Below are 21,487 nucleotides of genomic sequence, written 5' to 3' on the forward strand. Positions count from 1 at the left end.
ACATGATGTGAAAATGCAATAAAACTTTCTTACCTGTAAATCTGGTCATGTTTTCTGCATAAATAAATGTTATCCATTTTTTGTGCTCAAACGCCAAAGCAGGGGCGAATCCAGATGGAATTGGCGCGTGGGGCAAGGATGTGCCCCCCCCACAACATCCCTAGATTAAAGGTCCAGTTTTGAAGCCTTTTTTTTACTACAACTACTAATACTACTTATAATAAGAATAATTTTGACAAGTAAAATGTTTAGAGAGAATTTAAATGTTACAAAAATGTTAGAAAGATTTTAATAGTTACATTTATAAACAATGTAGGTTAGAAATTGCAAGTTTTACTGTTACAGTGCTGTCAACAGTTAAATATGAGGTCAAGAAAGAGGTCTTTATTTTACTTTTTATAAAACAAGTATTTATTTTCATTGAAGTCAAGAAAGGGTGACTATAAAGTGAGTTTTGGCAAAACAGGTATCATTGTCATGTTGAGGTGGCAGAGGGTTGTTGTCAGCAGCTGGGGAAAGTAACTAAAAAAGTACCTAGTAATCTAACTTAGTTACTTTTACAATTGAGTAATCAGTAAAGTAACTAAATTACTTTTTTCAAGGAGTAATCAGTAATCAGTAACTGGATTACTTTTTCAAAGTAACTGTGGCAGCACTGGTGGTGAAATGACTCATCAGGTCATTTAAGATGTCCCTGCTGTAATACGAGGTCTATTAGATAAGAAACCGACACTTTTATTTTTTTTTTAACTATGGATTTGAATGACGTGCGATTACACCAATCATGCTTGAACCCTCGTGCGCATGCGTGAGTTTTTTCACGCGTGTCGGTGATGTCATTTCCCTGTGGGCAGGCCTTGAGTGAGATGTGGTTCAGCCCTCTCGGCTGAATTCCTTTGTTTCACACGCTGCTCGAGACGGCGTGCGTTGCTTTATCAAAATTTTTTCTGGACCTGTGAGGAATATCCGAGTGGACACTATTTGAGAAATTAAGCTGGTTTTCGGTGAAAAGTTTAACGGCTGATGAGAGATTATGGGGTGTTTCTGTCGCTGTAAGGACTTCCCACGGAGCGGGACGTCGCGCAGCGCTTCCAGGCGCCGTCGTCGGCCTGTTTCGACCTGAAAACATCCTAATTTAAGGCTTAATTTACTCAGGACGTCGTGAGAGAACAGAGAAGATTCAGAAGAGGCCGGCATGAGGACTTTATTCGGACATTCCACTGTTTAAGAACATTTTTTAATGAAAGACGTGCGCGCAAATCAACACGGATTCGCTGAGTCGTCACGGAAACGACAGGAAAAACACCTCCGTGTTGAAAACCATTTGTAAAATTCAGGCGGCTTTTGATGGCTTTCAACAAGTGAGTAACTGAGAAATGGTTTAACAGCTTGGGCATGTTCCAACTTGCCCGTTAAGGTTTCCAACGGAGGTGTTTTTCCTGTCGCGACCCCCCGCGGTCGGGTCCGGCCCGACATGCGACTCTGCCTGCACGTTCTTTCATTACAAAATGTCCGTTAACAATGGAATGTCCGAATAAACTCCTCATGCCGACTTCTTCTGAAAGTTCTCTGTTCTCTGATGACTTACTGGGTCAACAGAGCCTGAAATGTGGAAGTTTTCAACTTGAAACGGCGAGACGCTGCCGCCTCGAAGCGCAGATCGCCGTCAGGCACTGTGGGCCGTCCTTACGGTGACACTACCGGACCAAAATTAAAATTTTTACCGAAAACCAGCTGAATTTATCGAATGGTGTCCACTCAGTTGTGTCTTACAGTTTTGAAAAACTTTTGATCAAACAAAGCAGCAGTCTCTGAGCTATTCCTAAACAATGAAAAAATCAACGAGAGGGTGGGCCACTCCTCACTCAAAGACTGCCCACAGGCGAATGACGTAACCGACAGGCGTGAAAAAACTCTCGCATGCCCACGAGGGTTCAAGCATGTCTGATGTAATCACACGTGATTCAAATCCATATGGTTTTTGAAAAAAATAATAAGGTCGGATACTTTTCTAATAGACCTCGTATTTGCCCTGGCGGAGATTGTCATCTTATTTAATGTTGTTTTGAGAACCACCACGCAGTCCTCCAAAAATAGAAAATAATCAAGGATAGCCTGTTCGCTTAGCTCGTTCGGACTCAAAGATGGGCTGTGTTCAGGCTGCATTTGTCTCGCTTAGGTCACACGAAGTCATGCTCAACCTCTTGACTCATTTATGGTCTCACTGGGACGCAGACAGAGTAACCGGTGCCAACAACAGCAAATTCTGGGCTTCGTATTGGCTGTTCCGGATCTCTATAGAAAGCCTAAGGTGACGTCACATAGGGTTTGTCCAGCATATACAGTCTGTGTGTTTAATTAAAATGGGAAAAAAGGAAGTAACACTGAAATAAATGTAAAAGATAATTGTCTCAGTTTCAGCATTAGAAGCAAAAAAAAAAACCCTGTAGTTTCTTTTGCTTCTAATGCAACAACTTAAACTTTAAAAAAGCTGCAAAGGTGTGTAAAATGCAAAAATAACTACAGACCATATTAGCCTAATATATTTCATGTTTTGTGCAATTTATTTAATTTCTTAATTTATCCATCCATCAAAGGTAATTTGCAGTTCTGTGATGCAGCATTAATGCAGAAAATGCATTCCTGCATTTCAGGCCTGCAACCTTTTCAAAAAAAAAAACTTGGACAGAGGCAATTTAGGGCTGGTAATAATAAAAATAAATATATTAATAAAAATAAATAAATAAATAAATATACAATGATGTTCTTTCCAACAAGTGATATCAACAGGTGATTATAATCATGATGTGTTAAAAAAAATCAGATTTCACAAAAGGCTGAGTTTTTGGGGCGCAAAGATGGGAAGAGGATCTCCAGTTTGTCATCAAATGCATGAGAAAGTTATTGGAATGTTTAACAACAATGTTCTTCAAAGAAACATGGGAAGTGGCTTTCATATTTTCCCCTTGAAAGTGCATAATATCATTAAATTCTTCAAAGAATCTGCAAGCATTTCAATGTATAAAGGACAAGAGCACAAACATAAGCTGAACACCCATGATCCTTCAGACAGCACTGCATCAAGAACTATCATTAATCAATAGCTGACATAACCACATGGGTAAGAGATTATGTTGGGAAACCTTGGACAACCTGTCAAATACATAGAGTCACAAAGGCCACCTATATTGTTGCAAAAAAAGAAAAAGAAAAAAAAGAAGCCTTATGCATATCTTGTCCAAAATGGCATCAACCTCTTTAGACTCAGGGAAAACTGGCAAGGACTGTCACACAGTAGAAATGTGTATTGTGATCAGATAAATCAGGATTCCAGACCTTTTCCTGAAAGAAATGGATCCTCGGCACAAATGCAGCTGAACACCCATGATCACCGATGTCTGACATGTTACTGCATCAAGAACTGTCATTGATTAAGTGCTGATATAACCACATGGGCAAGGGATTACTTTTGGGAAATCTTTGTCAACCACTCCAATGCATCGAGTCACAAATTCCACTTCAAACTTTACTCTGCAAATAAGAAGCCTTATGCTAACTTTGCCCCAAAGTGTCACTGACATCTCTAAACTCAGAGACAACTGGGATGGACCATCATGCATTGAAAATGTGTATTGTGGTCAGTTGAACGAGTATTCCAGGTCATTTCTGGATGAAATGGATGCCTTGTGTTCCATGTCAAAGACAAAAAGGACAATCCAGACTTATCAGCAAGTCAAAAAGCTAGGGTCGGTCATGGTATGGGGTTGTCAGTGTCCTTGGCAAAGGTAATTTAACAGTTCTATGATGGCAGCATTAATGCAGAAAAGTTCACTGAGATTTTAGAGCAATATGTGCTGCCTTCAAGACTATACATTTTCCAGGGACGTCCATGCATTTTTCAACAAGACAATGCAAAACCACATTCTCCACACATTACAAAGGAATGGCGGTGGTATAGCTACTGGACTGGCCTGGTTGTAGTCTCAACCTTTTCCAAATAGAGAACGTAAGGAGAACTTTGAAGAAAAAAATAATACAACACAGATGACCCTATACTGTTGCATACATTAAGATCTATTTGCTGGAACAATGGGACAACGTAACTTCCGAAACCTCCCATTATTTGCTATCCTCAATATCAAACATCTTTTCAGTATTGTGACAAGAAATGGCAAATACAAAGTGGTAAATGCTTTTGCTTAAACTTATCACAGCCCAAGCAACCAGAGCCATTAAAGTCACTGCTGAAGCAGGAAATTCAACTCATTCATCATGTCATCATATTTTTCTTTAATTTATTTTTGAATGCATTTTTGATTTATGTATATTGTGTTTGTAAACCTGTGTGGACCCCAGTGTCTTTATTGCAAGAATTTAGGAATTCAAATAGGATTGGGAACAACTTGTGGTTATCTCATTCATAAGCATCTGTGATTTGCTCATAAAGTGCACATGAATCAGGAATTGTGTGCAAAACGTGTAAAATCGTAGCTGCCTCATACAACTGTCGATAAATCTATTTGCGCACACCAGCGGCTGAAAGACAGAGTATGCGCTGTGCAAACCCATCAATCCCTCTCGCGGCAGGTGTTGGACAAATTTCAGGTGACACACACAAACATCTAACACCGCTCACTTGGCACTTAGAAAATGTGTGGCCATTCACACTATTAACATGACAACAGTCAGCAGACAATCACTGTCGTGCTGGCAGTGAAATTTGTCTAAGTGCCCCACGAGTGTGGCTTTGGTGTATGCACTAAACTGACAGGAGGTGTGGTCACCAACAGAAGCTGCTGTGGATATCTGTCGATCTTGACACCCTAGCTGGACAACACGTACTGGTATGGACGGACATGGACTAACAACTGCCCACTATGATGCATGTGTGTCTGCTTGCTGTCATCCTGTGGACATAAATAACAACATATATTGCTTGGCGACGGGATGCCGCGAGCGAGTGCATGCAGGCTGCAGCCCATTGACAGATTGCCCCCAGGTTGAAATGGACCCTCAGATCATAGCACGCGGCGGGTGATCTGACTGTCACGTCATCCACGTGAGCTCTGTTCCACATGACGCAGTGTAAGTCCTATGGCACGTGGGCCGGCTGGACACGCGCCAGCAGATGTGTACATAATCATTTTCATTCATGTCATTTTATGACTGTACGTCAGTGACCATCTACAGAGGAAAAGATGGATAATATCTGTATTGCCCACTTGATGAATGCGGTGTTTTTATATAGTGTGTGGTTTTATTTTTTTTTAATATGTCCATGTCCTTTCTGATATCAGGCAGTTTCCCACAGCTTTCACAGGACAGCGATGGTAGCTCAGTGGTAAAGTTTTTTGGAAGGCATGGGTTTGATTCCCGTGGGTGGCATGTATTTTTTTTCAACCACATTGCACAGCTGCTGTGAAAAGCTGCTGTGTTCCTGCATGCATGGAACCATCGCAGCATGTATTTTTTTTTTTTTTTTTTTTTTTCTTCCCAGCAGCTGCTCAATGTGGTTGCACATCATGCAGCTGCTGGCACTGGGTTTCTGCATGCACGAACCATGCATCGTGCACACCTACACGTCGGCGTGATGTTTCGTGGTGCGCTCATACGAGCTCTACCACTGTGAGTCGCCCTGGAGTTGTATGTATTCGCACTATGTGTGAAGGGATCCTTACTGTTGCCAATGTGAGATTGGCAAGGTCTTGACCTGACTCATCTATAGCACGTTAAGGCTGAGTGCTATGATTTGGTGCTGTTTAAATTGAAAATTAAAGAAAATGTCAATTTAAATAAACTAAACATAACAATCACTGTCACAAGCTAGCATGGAAAGGATTCAAGAGTATTTAACCAAGTAGGCCACAACAGTTAGCTCGCAATTTGTGTATTAACCAATGATTTTGCTGTTTTGGCACGAATATTGGTATCACAATTTTGTGAAGATAGTGTATTTGTAGTATCCAGTATTGCCTTACAACTGGCTGAAAATTGAATGGATGGACAGTGTTTGCTTTTCCAAATTCTAGTGCCTAGATAATGAGATAGCACCTTTTTGGACATGTTTGTGCCTGGACAATTTTCCATTTCTCTTCTTGCTTATCAACCTGCAGTACCTATAGGAAAGAAGTGTAATAACAAGGAATCCAATTTCCTGAGGGGAGGTGAACCCATTGCACAGAGGGTTTAACGCTGATGTAGGAACACAGAGATGTAGGCAAAGACAAGATCAACCACACTGTCTTCAGCTTTGCCTCCTGTCAGGGAACAAGGGTGTGGTGTCAGATATTCTGCTGTCATCGAAAACAGCAGCAGCCCAGTTCTAGTATTTGTTTTTCATTAACAAATACAAACTGTAATGAAACACTGAGTAATAATTTCAGTGTGAGACAGAAAGAAGCTGGGGATGGTTTTGTTATTGATTTGCAGGTTGAATGTGGTGTGAGTGAAGGCCTGGACTGCTTCACACCTCTTATCAAGATGACAAGGACACCTCCTCGGATTTCAATTTCTTTCTCAAATATTAAGTCATTAATCACAGGCTGCTGTCCAAGATGGATTTTAATTTTGCATAGCACATGCTTCTCCCCAACACACCCAAACATCACCAGATTACAGTCTTTGCCCTTGTTAGTCATCTGTCCTCTAACTGTGTTTTCTACTGGGCCTGCAAATGTGAGAGGCAGCCAAGGTCGTTCAAACAATAACAAATCTTAAGCGTCACATTTTAATCAAATTACTGACATTATCCCATTATGAAATGAAAGCATATCAATGTGATTCCATCATCACAGTAGAGTGTCAGCTTGTTTTCAGCATCTGCTGGTCGTCTAGTTTCTATCCACCACCAAGTGTAAGGATACAAGGAGATAACAAAATGCACTCTGTCCGTGTGTCAGTCACACTTTCTGTTGTCCACAATAACTTGAACAAAAGTGATCAGGCATTTACCAAATTTGAACTCAAATAACCAAAATAAAGGTACACTGAATGAGTTTGAATTTAAGCATCATTGGGTTTCACAAAGACCTTTAAGGACCACCCATTATACTTATCAGTGTATCGATCTCTGTGTCCACATGAAATCATCAGTACTCACTAATAAAGTTTATATCTTTATTATATTAAGCAGCAATGGAACAGATGTCATGATCCTGCCCGTACTTGGGCTCCTGTCATAGTTTTGAACTCAGCTTCCTTGTTCTGAACATTTGTGTTTTTATTTTGGTCATGTCTCTTTAATCATTGATTTGGTTTTCTGCACAGTAAAATCACCAGTGTAAAACTAACACTGACAGTGTTAAATTAACACTGCCAGTGTACATATGGTCCTACTCTGGCCAGAGTGGGACCATGTGTTCACTGCCAGTGTTAATTTAATGCTGGTGATTTTACTGTGTGTTCACCAGTCATTTTCTCATGGTCTCTGTCGGTGGCTTTCTGTTGGTTATTTTGTACTTTCTGTTTTTGTTTCATTTACCTTCTGTGTTTTATAATCTGGTTATGTGCCTTTAGTTAGGGTCCCTTCACACATAGTACAAATAAGTACGTACAACTCAGGGTGACTCATGGCGGAACAGCTCGTATAAGTGAGCCACAGAAAAATCGAGCCGACGGGCAGGTGTGCATGATGCCGCTGCGACGGTTCGGGCATGTGGGAACACAGTGCGAGCAGCTGCACAATGAGGTTACACATTGCATATCTGCTGTGAAGAAAAAAAAATAGATGCTGTGACAGTTTCACACATGCACACAGCTGCTGCTGCAAAAAAAAAAAAAATAAAAATTACATTCCACCCACGGGATTCAAACCTGCACTTTCCAAAAGCTCTGATTGCCAGTCAGAAACTTTACCACTGAGCTACCATCACTGTCCTGTGAAAGGTGCGGGAAAATGCATGATATCAAGAAGGACATGGATGTATTTTAAAAAAATAAAACCACACACCATATGAAAACATATTGAGTCCCCTTTATCAAGCGGGCAACACAAATAAGATCCATCTGTTCCTCTGTAGATGACCCATGGTCACAGATGTACAGTCATGAAATGACATGAATGATGAAGCAGGGTGCTCTTATCATGTCCACATCTGCTGGTGGCGTGTCAGGCCGGCCTCGCATGCGTGTCCTGCCGGACATGCATGTCTTGTGGATAGTGCACCGCAGGACAGACACTGCGTCATGTGGAACAGAGCTCATGTGGGTGTTGTGACATTCAGATCGCCCACTGTGTGTTATATTCTGACGGTCAAAATCACCTGGGGTAGCCTGTCAATGTGTGTGGCATGCGCACGCTCGTTGTAGCCTACTGCAACTGCACTATATGTTTTTATGTATGTCCACATGATGACAGCAAGCAGACACATGAGCGTCACAGTGGGCAGTTGTTAGTTCATGTCCGCCCAAACACGGTACATGTTCTCCAGCCGTGACGTCCAGAACCACAGCTGTCCGTAGCCGCTCCTGTGGGCAGACACACCCCCTGTCAGTTCAGCACACACACCAACGTATCACTGTGATGGTTTGCAAAGCCACACTTGTGGGGCACTTAGACAAATTTCACATCCAGCTCGACAGTGATTGTCTGCTGACTGTTGTCATGTTAACAGTGCAAATGGCCACACATTTTCCATGTGAGTGGTGTTAGATGTTTGTGTGTGTCACCTGGAATTTGGCCGACACCTGCTGCGAGAGGGTTCGATGGGCTGTCACAGTTGCACACTCTGTCTTTCAGCTGCTGGTGTGTCCAAATAGTTGTAGCAACAGGTGTACAAGGCGTTAGCGGCAGCTACGATTTTACGCGTATTGCATACGATTCCTGCTTCATATGCACTTCATGCGCAATTCGACCAAATTTGCACTATGTGTGAAGGGGCCCTTATGGATTGCATACTCTGTTTATTATTTATTTTGTTCTGCCCTTCAAGGCATTATCTGTATTCTGTGGTTTCTGGTTGTGTTTTTCTGTGCATCATTTAGTTACTGTTAAGTCTGTAGTTTATGATGCCATCTCATTATCGGTTATTGCATTTACTTTTATACTTTAGTCAGTATCAGTTCCGTTCTAGTTTTGGTTATAATCATTATTTTTCTTGCTATCCTCTTTTTAGACTAGTCACATTATTTTCATGTTTTTTCCCTTTTTGTTTTGTTCATATTAATCTTGGGCACTTACTTTTTCTCTCACTTATTTATCTTACTTTGTCTGCTTTGCTTTTTGTCTCACTGCACCGTCTTGCACCTGTCTTTGTGTTTCTTGGTTATGCCCCTTCCAGAACCTTCCTCACACCTGCTCCTCATTCACATCCTGATTAACTAGCCCATTATTTAAGCCCTTACAGTCCCACAGTGCACTGTCAGATTGTTGAATTACAACCCCGATTCCAATGAAGATGGGACATTGTGTAGAATGTAAATAAAAACAGATTACAGTGATTTGCAAATCCTCTTCAACCTATATTCAACTGAATACACCACAAAGACAACATACAGTATTTAATGTTCAAACTGATAGACTGTTGTTTTTGTGCAAATATTTGCTCATTTTGAAATGGATGCCTGCAACACATTTCAAAAAAGTTGGGACGAGGCAACAAAAGACTGGGAAAGTTGATGAATGCTCAAAGAACACCTAATTGGAAACAGGTGAGTGTCATGATTGGGTATAAAAGGAGCATCCCCAAAGGCTCAGCTGTTCACAAGCAGAGATGAGGCGAGGATCACCACATTGTGAACAAGTGTGTGAAAAAATAGTTCAACAGTTTAAGAACAATGTTTCTCAACATTCAATTGCAAGGAATTTAGGGATTCCATCATCTACAGTCCATAATATAATCAGACGATTCAGAGAATCTGGAGAACTTTCTACACGTAAGCGGCAAGGCCGAAAACCAACATTGAATACCCGTGACCTTTGATCCCTCAGGCGGCACTGCATTAAAAACCAACATCATTGCGTAAAGGACCTTACTGCGTGGGCTCAGGAACACTTCAGAAAACCATTTCAGTTAACACAGTTCATCGCTACATCTACAAGTGCAAGTTAAAACTCGACCATGCAAAGCAAAAGCCATACATCAACAACATCCAGAAACGCCGCCGCCTTCTCTGGGCCCGAGCTCATTTGAAATGGACAGATGCAAAGTGGAAAAGTGTGCTGTGGTCTGATGAGTCCACATTTCAAATTGTTTTTGGAAATCATGGACACCATGTCCTCCGGACAAAAGAGGAAAAAGACCATGCAGATTGTTACCAGCACAAAGTTCAAAAGCCAGCATCTGTGATGGTATGGGGGTGTGTTAGTGCCCATGACATGGGCAACTTACACATCTGTGAAGCCACATTCTGCATGTGTTACAAGAGAGAGAGAGTACCATCTCTCTGGTACTTTTTTGCTTCTCCCTGGTTTTCAAAACATTGGCTTGTGAATCCTCATCACTGTTTGGATTCTGACTGGTATCCCCAGCTCTGACATTGACTGCCACACCCTGCCTGCTGAACTAAGTCAGTCACTCAAAATTTTCATTAAGTCCAATTGCAATGAAGAGGATTGCTGTTTATTATGAAGCTACTAACCCAGTGTCACACCATGATGGATCAAGGAAACATATGAGGAGATCACACAAATTTTGGATTTCCATTTGTGGTCATTTTTGTCCTACAGAAGTCCTTCCCCCATCTGCAAAATGACTTCCTTGTCAGCTGATATCCACCAAAAGGTTTTGTGCATGTTCAAAACTTTGAGTGTAGATCAGGCGGAGAGCTTTCCTGCTGCCTACATGTTTGTTCAGTTTTGTCCCCTACCCTTTATTTACTTTTACAATACTTACAGTATGTATTTATATCGTACGGCTGTCTGATGCTCCAGATTGGGCTTCTGATTGGTCACAACTCCAGCATGGGGTGTGACTTCTGCACAAGCAGAGAGAGGAGATTCCCTGCGCAGCAACATGCAGCACAACTGTTTATTTAGCCAAAGTCAGTGAAAAGAGTGGGGTTGTCCATCAGAGCCCAAATCAATGGGAGAGTGAGGAATTATGCGATTCTGGCACTAGTCTAACTAATCAGCTTGCTTTCAGTCATGTTGTGACACAGTGATTATGAGCGTGCCTACTGGTGAAGAGGAATAACGCTGCTGGGATTGACATCCTGTTTCTGCAGGCCTATGAATATCTCATCTGTCGCAGCCATTTACTGTGTGCATGTTTTTCACTCACCTGTCTTTCTGAACGCGTGATTCAGACCTTAATCCTTGCCTTTCCCCAACCCCTGCCTGCACAATTGCACAGTTCTTCCAAATCTGTAATAAACCAATTTTTCCTCAATTGCTTCTGTTCTGTGTGCTAACTTTGGGTTCTTCTTTGTGTCACAGTTACATCCTCAGCATTGGTTGTGTCATGTGTGGGTGTGACGCTCACTATTTACAAGCCTCGACTGTTTCCATGACTGACACACTGTATCTCAAGGAAACAATGACACAAACAAAATTTGATCTATTTGAGCTTGAATTTGCAAAATTTCTTTTTTGGCAGCTTAAATTATTGTCTTGTTTTATATTATTATACTGTTTTTAATGTGTTTAATAGTTGCATTTCACTTTATTTATTCTATTTTGCATGCTCTTAGTTTCTCATGGATCTTTACATTTCTATTACCCTTTTTTAATTATTATCACTTCCACATTGGGCCTCAGAAAGCACCGCAATTTCAATTCTGTATATGTCTGGTACATATGACAATAAAGCTGACTTTGACTTTTGACTTTGAAAATAAGTGAATAATAAGAAAAAAGAGAGCTTGCCCATGCAAAAAAAAAAAACAGGCGCAAAATTGTGAAAACAACAAACTGTCATATTAAGTACTTTCTTTTCATTTGATTTCCAGTCAGTAGAAAGTGTGGGGAGTTAAAGTGGGATTCTGCCTACTCACCCCAAAATTGGCAATATTTTTTTTTTTAGCTTTCCGTTCTGGAATTTTTTTTTTTCTTGTGTGAATTGTAAGCTTGTGATTAACCCTGACCATTTATCAAACTCCCCATACAGGTAAATAAATCATGGAAATCTCTGAATACAATTACTTGCAGGACTGCAGTCTTTTTTTCTGAAATGTCTGTGTGGGTTGTCATGAAGACAAAATAAAAAGAACTGAGAATCTAGGAGCAGTGTCAGACACAGAATGAGTAATCTCCTGATTAATTCGGTAGAGCATGGGGTCTGTAGTTTATGGTTGAAGGGTACTGACAGTGGTGGGCACAGTTCAGCTAATCCAATCCGGTTGTTAAGCGCTGACGTAACGCATCACGTGATAAATCTGTTTCCGGGTCCAAAGACCTCCAAGTTTACAATTAAAGTTACGTCTGTATGATCCTTTTAAGGATTTACAGTTTAAGTTTAGTTTGTGTTTACATTGTGCGCAAACCTCTGTCCCTCCCTTCTCCGCCTCCACCTCCGTTAAACGCATTCGTCTGGCTCTATGGTCGGAACACTTAATAAATTTTTTTTTTCTTTTACTTTACATATTTTATTATGCACAGGTAAAATATACGTCTGTTTGTTAATAAAAAAAAATATTTATTACAATAAATAGGATGTTAAAGTGCAAACTTCACTTTCTCCACAAATGACATGAACAGAAACAACCTGAGTGTCTGACATTTTTACATAAAACAAACCCAGTAACAACGTCTAAAAACCCAGTTAATATATCCAGGAGAGTTTTAGGCACAATATACAAAAAGTTTTATGTTGCGATTTTAATGCTGTTGTCCGTGTACAATGGTGTAAGTGCAGCCTGATCAGATCGTCTCAGTGCAGTTCTCAATGTTAATGACAGCGCGCCTTTTTTGTTTGGAGCCGGAAGTTGAAAATCGCATGATGAGTTACGTCACACTTAACAACTGGATAGCAGATAATTATCAAAGCTAATGTTTTTGCTATCTGATTAGCTTTTCAGATAGGTTTTAAAACCATCATTGGACCAATTATCTTCCGATAAATTTAGTTCCAATAACTATCAGTCCGATAACATTTTCTTTGCTGGTAAAGTTTAATGGTCAAAAGGTTTGTAAACCCTAAAAATAAACATTTTAGTCTGTTTGTTGTGCGTTTCTCGCCACGGAGCAGGCTGGCTGCCTATCGCTTGCTGATGATGTCATCATTAAGCACAAAACATGATTGGCCGGTCGATGCAGAGAGCATTGTGGGTAGTGTAGTTCGGGTTCACATTGCACGTTACAGTGACTTGTCCACTCTACACAAAAACAAAACACTAATTTTAAATTTATTTTATTTTATTTCTTTGTGGTTGTAATTTAATCGCCAAGACTCGGTGGGGGAGAGAAGCTCTCATGGCGGAGCTGTGTGTACAGAGGGAGGGACTTTTATTCACGTTTAGACATTGTTTTGGATTTAACACGTGGATTATTTATTCAGATGAATCCCACTGAAACTAACAAGTAAGCATTTATATTTACTACGTACATGTATTTTACTCTGCCAGTCAATGCATTAATGGATGTATTCCGGTTGTTTAAGCGGCAGGGTTCAAAGCATGCGAAAAAAGCAGCAGCTTTTAGCTCGTAAATGACGGTGTATCTAATACCGAGATAAACTGTGACTTCTAATACTGTGTGTTACTGCTTTTGAAAGATGATGACAGTGTTTGGGGTTTTATTTTTTTTTAATTTATTCATTTTTCGTGTGTTCTTTGTGTTTGTGATCCTTGAATTTACCCAGAAGCCCCTGCGGTGCTTAAAGTGAAACTGGTTTATCAGAAGCCGACAGTGTAATTTGACGTGGCCGTGTCCAAATCAATACTAATAGTTATTGGTTATCTGTAATAAAGACAATTTTTTTTTAGCAGTTTATCGTCATAAAATACAACTTTTCAGTTATCTGATTGATGGTTATCGAAGATAACTTTTTGTTTAGCTGTGCCCACCACTGGATACTGAGGTTGTTAGGCCATTGTTGAGGGAGACATTTAGGGAGAAGTAACTTCTAAAATGGCAAGCCCAAGGTTTAAATGAGGAACTGTTGTGCTGTTTTTACAAGGAACATCCATAAGGGCCCTTTCACACATAACATGATTGAAGCCGACTAGCGCAGACAGACGCAGGACTACCACATAATAATACATACATTAAATAAAATCATAGAACAATGCAACAGAGAGTGAGCCTTTTTGTTCTGTGAGCTGCGAGGCCCACTGACAGGTGGGTGTGTCCCCCTTGGACGTGCAGCTGGTCAGATATCTGTGCTTGCAAGTCACAGCTTGGGAACACCTGTACTGGCTTGGAGGATATTAAGTCGCATAACTACAGCGTGAAGTGCCTATGTCGGCATGCTATCCTTGCATGGAAATAAATTAAAACACATACTGCTTCAGATGACCGTTGCACCAGTGCACTGCAACGGTGGTGAATATGGTGCCATCCAGGAAATCACCTCACAGGATGGCCCCATGTTTTGTCAGTTATTGCGGTGCTTTGTTCACCGTAATTAAATACTTCTTCTTCATCTATATAGTCTAATTTCTCATTTTTTTTCTTTAACACGTTTATCTCCTTGTTGATTTTAGGCATTTTATGCTCATTTAATAAATTAACTGTGTTGAGTTGAACTATAATGTTAATCTCTATTAAAATTTGGTTCTGTTCATGTGTGACATCTCGGTATGTAAGTCACAGGACCTCAAACTGTTTTAAGAAAAATGCGAAAATGCAACTTAAAGTACAGTAGTGTTCAGAATAATAGTCGTGCTATGTGACTAAAAAGATTAATCCAGGTTTTGAGTATATTTCTTATTGTTACATGGGAAACAAGGTACCAGTAGATTCAGTAGATTCTCACAAATCAAACAACACCAAGCATTCATGATATGCACACTCTTAAGGCTATGAAATTGGGCTATTAGTAAAAAAAAAAAGTAGAAAACGGGGTGTTCACAATAATAGTAGCATCTGCTGTTGACGCTACAAACTCAAAACTATTATGTTCAAACTGCTTTTTTAGCAATCCTGTGAATCACTAAACTAGTATTTAGTTGTATAACCACAGTTTTTCATGATTTCTTCACATCTGCGAGGCATTAATTTTATTGGTTTGGAACCAAGATTTTGCTCCTTTACTAGTGTGCTTGGGGTCATTGTCTTGTTGAAACACCCATTTCAAGGGCATGTCCTCTTCAGCATAAGGCAACATGACCTCTTCAAGTATTATTATATCCAAACTGATCCATGATACCTGGTATGCGATATATAGGCCCAACACCATAGTAGGAGAAACAAGCCCATATCATGATGCTTGCACCACCATGCGTCACTGTCTTCACTGTGAACTGTGGCTTGAATTCAGAGATTGGGGGTTGTCTCACAAAAGAACAATTTTACTCTCATCAGCCCCACAAAATATTCCTCCATTTCTCTTTAGGCCAGTTGGTGTGTTCTTTGGCAAATTGTAACCTCTTCTGCACATTTTTATTTAACAGAGGGACTTTGCGGGGGATTCTTGCAAATAAATTAGCTTCACACAGGTGTCTTCTAACTGTCACAGCACTTACAGGTAACTCCAGACTGTCTCTGATCATCCTGGAGCTGATCAATGGGTGAGCCTTTGCCATTCTGGTTATTCTTCTATCCATTTTGATCTTTGTTTTCCATTTTCTTCCACTCGTCTCTGTTTTTTTGTCCATTTTAAAGCATTGGAGGTCATTGTAGATGAACAGTCTATAATTCTTTGCACCAGTGTATAAGTTTTCCCCTCTCCAATCAACTTTTTAATCAAACTACGCTGTTCTTCTGAACAATGTGTTGAACGTCCAATTTTCCTCAGGCTTTCAAAGAGAAAAGCATGTTCAACAGGTGCTGGCTTCATCCTTAAATAGGGGACACCTGATTCACACCTGTTTGTTCCACAAAATTGACAGTCACTGACTGAATGCCACACTACTATTATTGTGAACACCCCCTTTTGTACTTTTTTTTACTAATAGCCCAATTTCATAGCCTTAAGAGTGTGCATATCATGAATGCTTGGTCTTGTTGGATTTGTGAGACTCTACTCAATCTACTGGTATCTTGTTTCCCATGTAACAATAAGAAATATATTCAAACCCTGGATTAATCTTTTTAGTCACATAGCACTACTATTATTCTGAACACTACTGTATGTGTGATTGTGTTTTACAATCATTTTAATATTTCATGATAATTTGCAACAGTGTTTGTTTGCTATAATACTGGCCAGTACACTTAGAAAGAAATTATTATGGAATAAAATATCGCTCATGCATTCACTTTTGTTGGAATCTGATTTTGTGTTGGCATGCCAATAAAAAAGGGGTGGGGAAGGGGCATTTATTGTCAATGTACCAACACAAAAATTGCAGAATGTGTCATCATTGATCAGTTGTCTTTTTAAACAATTAAAATAAGTATTATAAAATTTGAAAACAATAAAGAATTATAAAATAAGATTCCTTAAACACTCAAACAGAATGAACAGATATTGAGCATGACGGATTTTGATAATATTGCACGGTGGAGTCTTGCCAGACTGGGTGTTTTTTTTTGTTGTTGTTGTTGTTTTTATCAGCTTCACAGTTTTGGGGGACAAAGCTGTCTTTAAGTCTGTGTGTGCATGGATGGATATGAAGCATCTGTGTTATGAAAGGAGGTGAAACAGGTTTTGTCTGGAGAGTGTGATGTCTCATGATTGTCCTTGCTCTGTGTAGTGAAGATGGTCAACTGAGGGTAACACAGTACCACTTATGTCCTGTGCTGGTTCCACAACATACTGGCTGACTTTCTATGTTGCTCTTAATGCAGTTGATGTACCAGGCTCTCATGCAGTTTGTGAAAATGCTCTCTGCAGTGCATCTGTAGAAGTTCATAAACATCTTTTGGGGGAAGCTGGTTTTCCTCAGCTTCCTCATAAAATAAAGGGATTGTTGTGGAGTACCCACCACTGCTCCAGCGTTCCCAGGGAAGATAGTCAGTGATGTTGACTTCCAGAAACTGAAAACTGCTGACTCTGTCCACCTCCTGTGTTGATGCCGACTGGACTGTGTGTGGTATTCCTAGTAGACCTAAAACCCACATTTATCTGTTTGGTTTTGTAATCAAGATTTGGTTTATAAAAAATCCCCAGTGATGATGGACGCTCCATCAGAATGTATCTTCTGATGTTTAATGATGGTGTCATGTGTGTCCAAGTGCTACCTGAGCATTCACTTGTGATGGCATGTATACCACCATTACAGTCAAATCCCTTGATAAGTGAAACAGTAGGCTTAAGCATCCAAGATTCCATGTATCAACAGTAGAACCTGTCAGTTTTGGTTGTTTGTGTGTATATACTTGTGACATTCTTACAGTGTGATGAGATAATATATGCACACCTGCATTTTCTTTGTATTAGCAGGTAAAACTGTTTGGCCCCTTCTGTCATTGCAACAAGAAAAAAGTAAGTCCCTTTTTCTGCTCCCTTGTTGTCACTCAGAGTCACGACAGCAGATCCAAGGTGGATCTGCGTATTGATTTGGCACAAGTTTTACACAGGATGCCCTTCCTGACCCAACTCCACATTACATGGAGAAATGTGGTAGGGGTGGGGATTTGAACCAGGAACCTTCCACACTGAAACCAAATGCACTAAACACTTTGTCATCATGCCTGCCAGTTGCAACAAGGATGAAAGAATCTCTCTCTCTCTCTCTCTCTCTCTCTATATATATATATATAATATAATAGCCATATATATATAATAGCCAAGTGGCCTCTGACAGCTGACATTTATCATTTGGTACGCTTATGAACACTGCAAAAATGACAAGTTGATAGGACTAATATTTTTGGAGAAAGTAGCGATATTAGCTAACAACAGTGTACAATGGACATTGTGCAGCAATATACCATGGTTTGTTTGGGGTTTTGGAGTTTTAAAAGTTGTTGTTGTGGTTCATGTTAGTTTAATAGTGTTGTGTTATTGATTTATTGTGTTTTTGTAGTTCACTTGTCTTAGTCAGTTTAAGGCCCTTTTCCATTACACAAAACTAGCGCTACTTGGCTCGACTCTACTCCTTTCTTTTGCTTTTCCATTAGGGTTAGTACCTGGTACCTCGTGCTTTTTTTGGTACCTGATCAGGAGTGGTTCCAAGCGAGCCGATACTAAAATGTGACGTCAATAAGCCATTTTTAAATACTCACAGCAGTGTTATAGCGACCATCCTTTTCTTTCATTTCAGTTTCAGAGTTTTTTACTCACACAAAACCACACCATGGTCTGTGGATGAGTTGTGGACATTTCTGTGTTTGGTGGCAGAGGAGAGAATACAGAGACCTGGATGAAATGATCTGAAATGAAAAAAATCTCCCAGTCTTTGGATGCTCATGGGTACCGGATATTACAGCAACGCAGAGAACAACTGAAAAAGACCACAACGGCCGGAGGAGGTCGGACCGGAAGGCCTGGAATTGGTTCAACTGCAGGAACGCCATTTACAGACATCGACCGTGAGCAACGGGAGGCAGGATGACCACAACTCAGCCACAGCTTTGTTGGAAGCAACAGATGGTGTTTTTTTTTTTGTCTGTAGTCTGCTTGAAAGCACCGTTTAATGTTACTTATCCCATTGGTGGGAAGCACACTTTAACAAACGAACATTTTGAGTCTGAACTTGTGTTAAAGTAACATTGTCGTCTCATGCATGCGGACACAGTGAGCTAGCTGATTGCTAACTAGTGAGCTAGCTAAATCCGTGCTCCACTTTAAAGTATTAAATTCTGACAGAAAAACAATTACACACATCCGACTGATCCTCAATGAAGCAATGGAGGTGGAAGCTGTGTTTAATCAGGCATTCCTTGGCATGCTGGGCGAGCTTGTGCACGCAATGCATGACTGGGGCGTGTGACCTGGGCCCCACCCCAGGACTATAGACACATGGAAATTTTGTATAGTTTGTGTTGCACATATTTTTATTAATTTTATTTATTTATTTATTTGTACTTGCTCTTCTTCTTTCTTTTTTTCAGTAAACAATTTGACTTAGATTTTACCAAATGGTATTTAACAAGGTTTAGTCACTTCAGTGACAGCACCATTACATCAAGGAATTCTGACCATACAAGGGTTAGGGTTTAATGAGATGTAACATTTTACCACAAACTATTGTACTGTGGTGTATAATTCTGCTGGATGACCTATACCAAACCAGAAGTAATTTATTCAGATATTTTGAACAACCAGTTTTACTGTTTGTTTACTTCTATTTACATTTATGACCCCATTAAATGTAAAACTTATTTTATTGCTGGATTATGCTTAAACAGCTTTTCAAACTGTTAGCATTTAATTTAAATTGTTGTTGAACTGTGTGCTTCTACTCTTCTGTGTGAACACAGTGTGCTGAACATAGGCTCACTGCATGAGGACTTTCAAATCAGACAGTAAAATGGTTTCACAACTACCTCTCAGGCCAGACTCAATCAGCATCACCAAAGGAGTACCACAAGGACCAGTATTGGGACCTCTACTATTCATTCTCTACATTAATAACATAAATCAGAATATCCTAAATGCACATTCACATTTCTACAATGATGACACAATTATCTACAGCTCTGCGCACACACCCACACAAGCCATCACTTACAATCAGCTTCTGACATTATTCAAAATGATCTCCTTAATCTAAAACTCACCCTAAACTCAGACAAAACAAAAGTCAGGTTGTTTTCAAACACCAAATCCAACTTTCAAAAGTTGGATTGCCACAAATCACCACCTTACAGGGAATTCAAACAGAATCTGTTAAACAATACAAATATCTTGGAATCTGGACTGACAATACACTTTAATTTGCACATCATATTAATCTGCTTGTAAATCGACTTAGAATTGGGTTGGGTTTCTTTTTTAGAATTCGGACTTGTCTGTCCTTTGAGGCCCGGAGGAGGCTTGTTGCAGCCACTTTTATGCCAATGTTGGACTATGGCGATGCATTGTACATGCACTCATCAGCTCAGAGTCTGAGAGCTCTCGAGACTGTCTATCATGGAGCTCTGAGGTTCATCACTGGCCTCAGAGCTCTTACACATCACTGTGTTTGCTATGCTCGTGTTAGTTGGTCCTCCTTGGCATTTCACAGACTTTGGCATCTGTATTTACTCATTTATAAATGTTTGCTTGGTCAGCTTCCTGGTTACTTACAAAGGTATATTTCTCAGAAATGTGCTGGTTCCTATCATCTTCGTTCTGCTGACCGTTTTTTATTGTCAGTTCCAAAGGTTCCAAAGAAGGGCTTTCAGTTTGCTGCACCCTGTGCATGGAACCTTTTACAGAATGACTGAAAACTGAGGGAGCTGGTCTCCTTAGAATCTTTTAAAGGACTTAAATGATAGAGATGCTGGCACACTGACATGTAGTTGTTTTAACTGATTATATTTAATTATATTGTAAAAACATGTTTCTGAACTTTCATACTGAAGCTTTTTCATTGGTTGGCAATCGTTTATTCAGTATGTGTGGTGGAATGTTGAAATTGACATGTAACCTTGCTGCCTGTCTTGGCCAGGACGCTCTTCTAAAATAGATTTTTAATCTCAATGAGACTCTTTTCCTGGTTAAATAAAGGTAAAGAAGAAGAAGAAGAAATCAGTAAACCTGGGTAACTTTACAAATCCAATTGATTTTACACAAAAGTGGAGACATTTTAGCAAAAAGTGCAAAGATTTATTCAAAATTCACAGTGAAACATAACTGGTGTATAACGTGTAGGCAAATGATGACAAAGGTGCCCCATTCCGTGGTATGAGCTTTTGCAGCGGTGACTGAGAAAACCATCTGAAACACATACACAGCATATATATTTTAATTAGTGCTGTCAGGTTATTAAAAAATAATGTAATTGATTACAGGGTTTGTGATTAGTTAATCTAAATGAATCATTTAATTGCAGGAAGATTAAAACAACAATAACAAAAAACTCAGATTTGTTTGTGTTTGGGGCATTTAATAATCTGGTAAAAAGGACCTGGGTGATTGCTGTTACACATCAAGGAGGTATTAAACAAGCTGTGACGTAAATTGATTTTAAATTGAGAAAACTGTCTAACTGTAATTTGTACAGTTGTATGTTTTTGTACAGTTTCATTGTATGTATGCGTACAATGACAATAAAAGGCTATATTATATAGAATGTCTATAAAAACAGAATTATGGGAGTTTAGAGCCTGATTCTGCACAATATGACTCCTTTAATAATTATCTTATTAGATTTCATATTCATATCTGCCCACTAAACATTAAAATCTGGATGAAAATATAAGTCAAACGTTTTTAATGTGTTTTAATCCTATTAGAGATCAGTGACGACGTTAATTCAAGGTCATTAAAACCGAATCAACATTTTGTGCATGAACGTCAGTAAACACACAAACTCCCACCTTTGAGATTTAACAATAAGTTATCAAAGCAAGTTACTT

The 21,487-nt window shown here is 39.7% G+C and overlaps 1 protein-coding gene across 1 annotated transcript in view; it reads right to left on the minus strand.

Annotated features, from left to right (window-relative positions):
• Positions 1-21,487, minus strand: part of LOC117513733 (adhesion G protein-coupled receptor B1-like) — a 712,829-nt gene that overhangs the window by 197,160 nt on the left and 494,182 nt on the right.

Source organism: Thalassophryne amazonica, chromosome 7 (genome assembly GCF_902500255.1).
Source record: "Thalassophryne amazonica chromosome 7, fThaAma1.1, whole genome shotgun sequence".
Classification (NCBI taxonomy): domain Eukaryota; kingdom Metazoa; phylum Chordata; class Actinopteri; order Batrachoidiformes; family Batrachoididae; genus Thalassophryne; species Thalassophryne amazonica.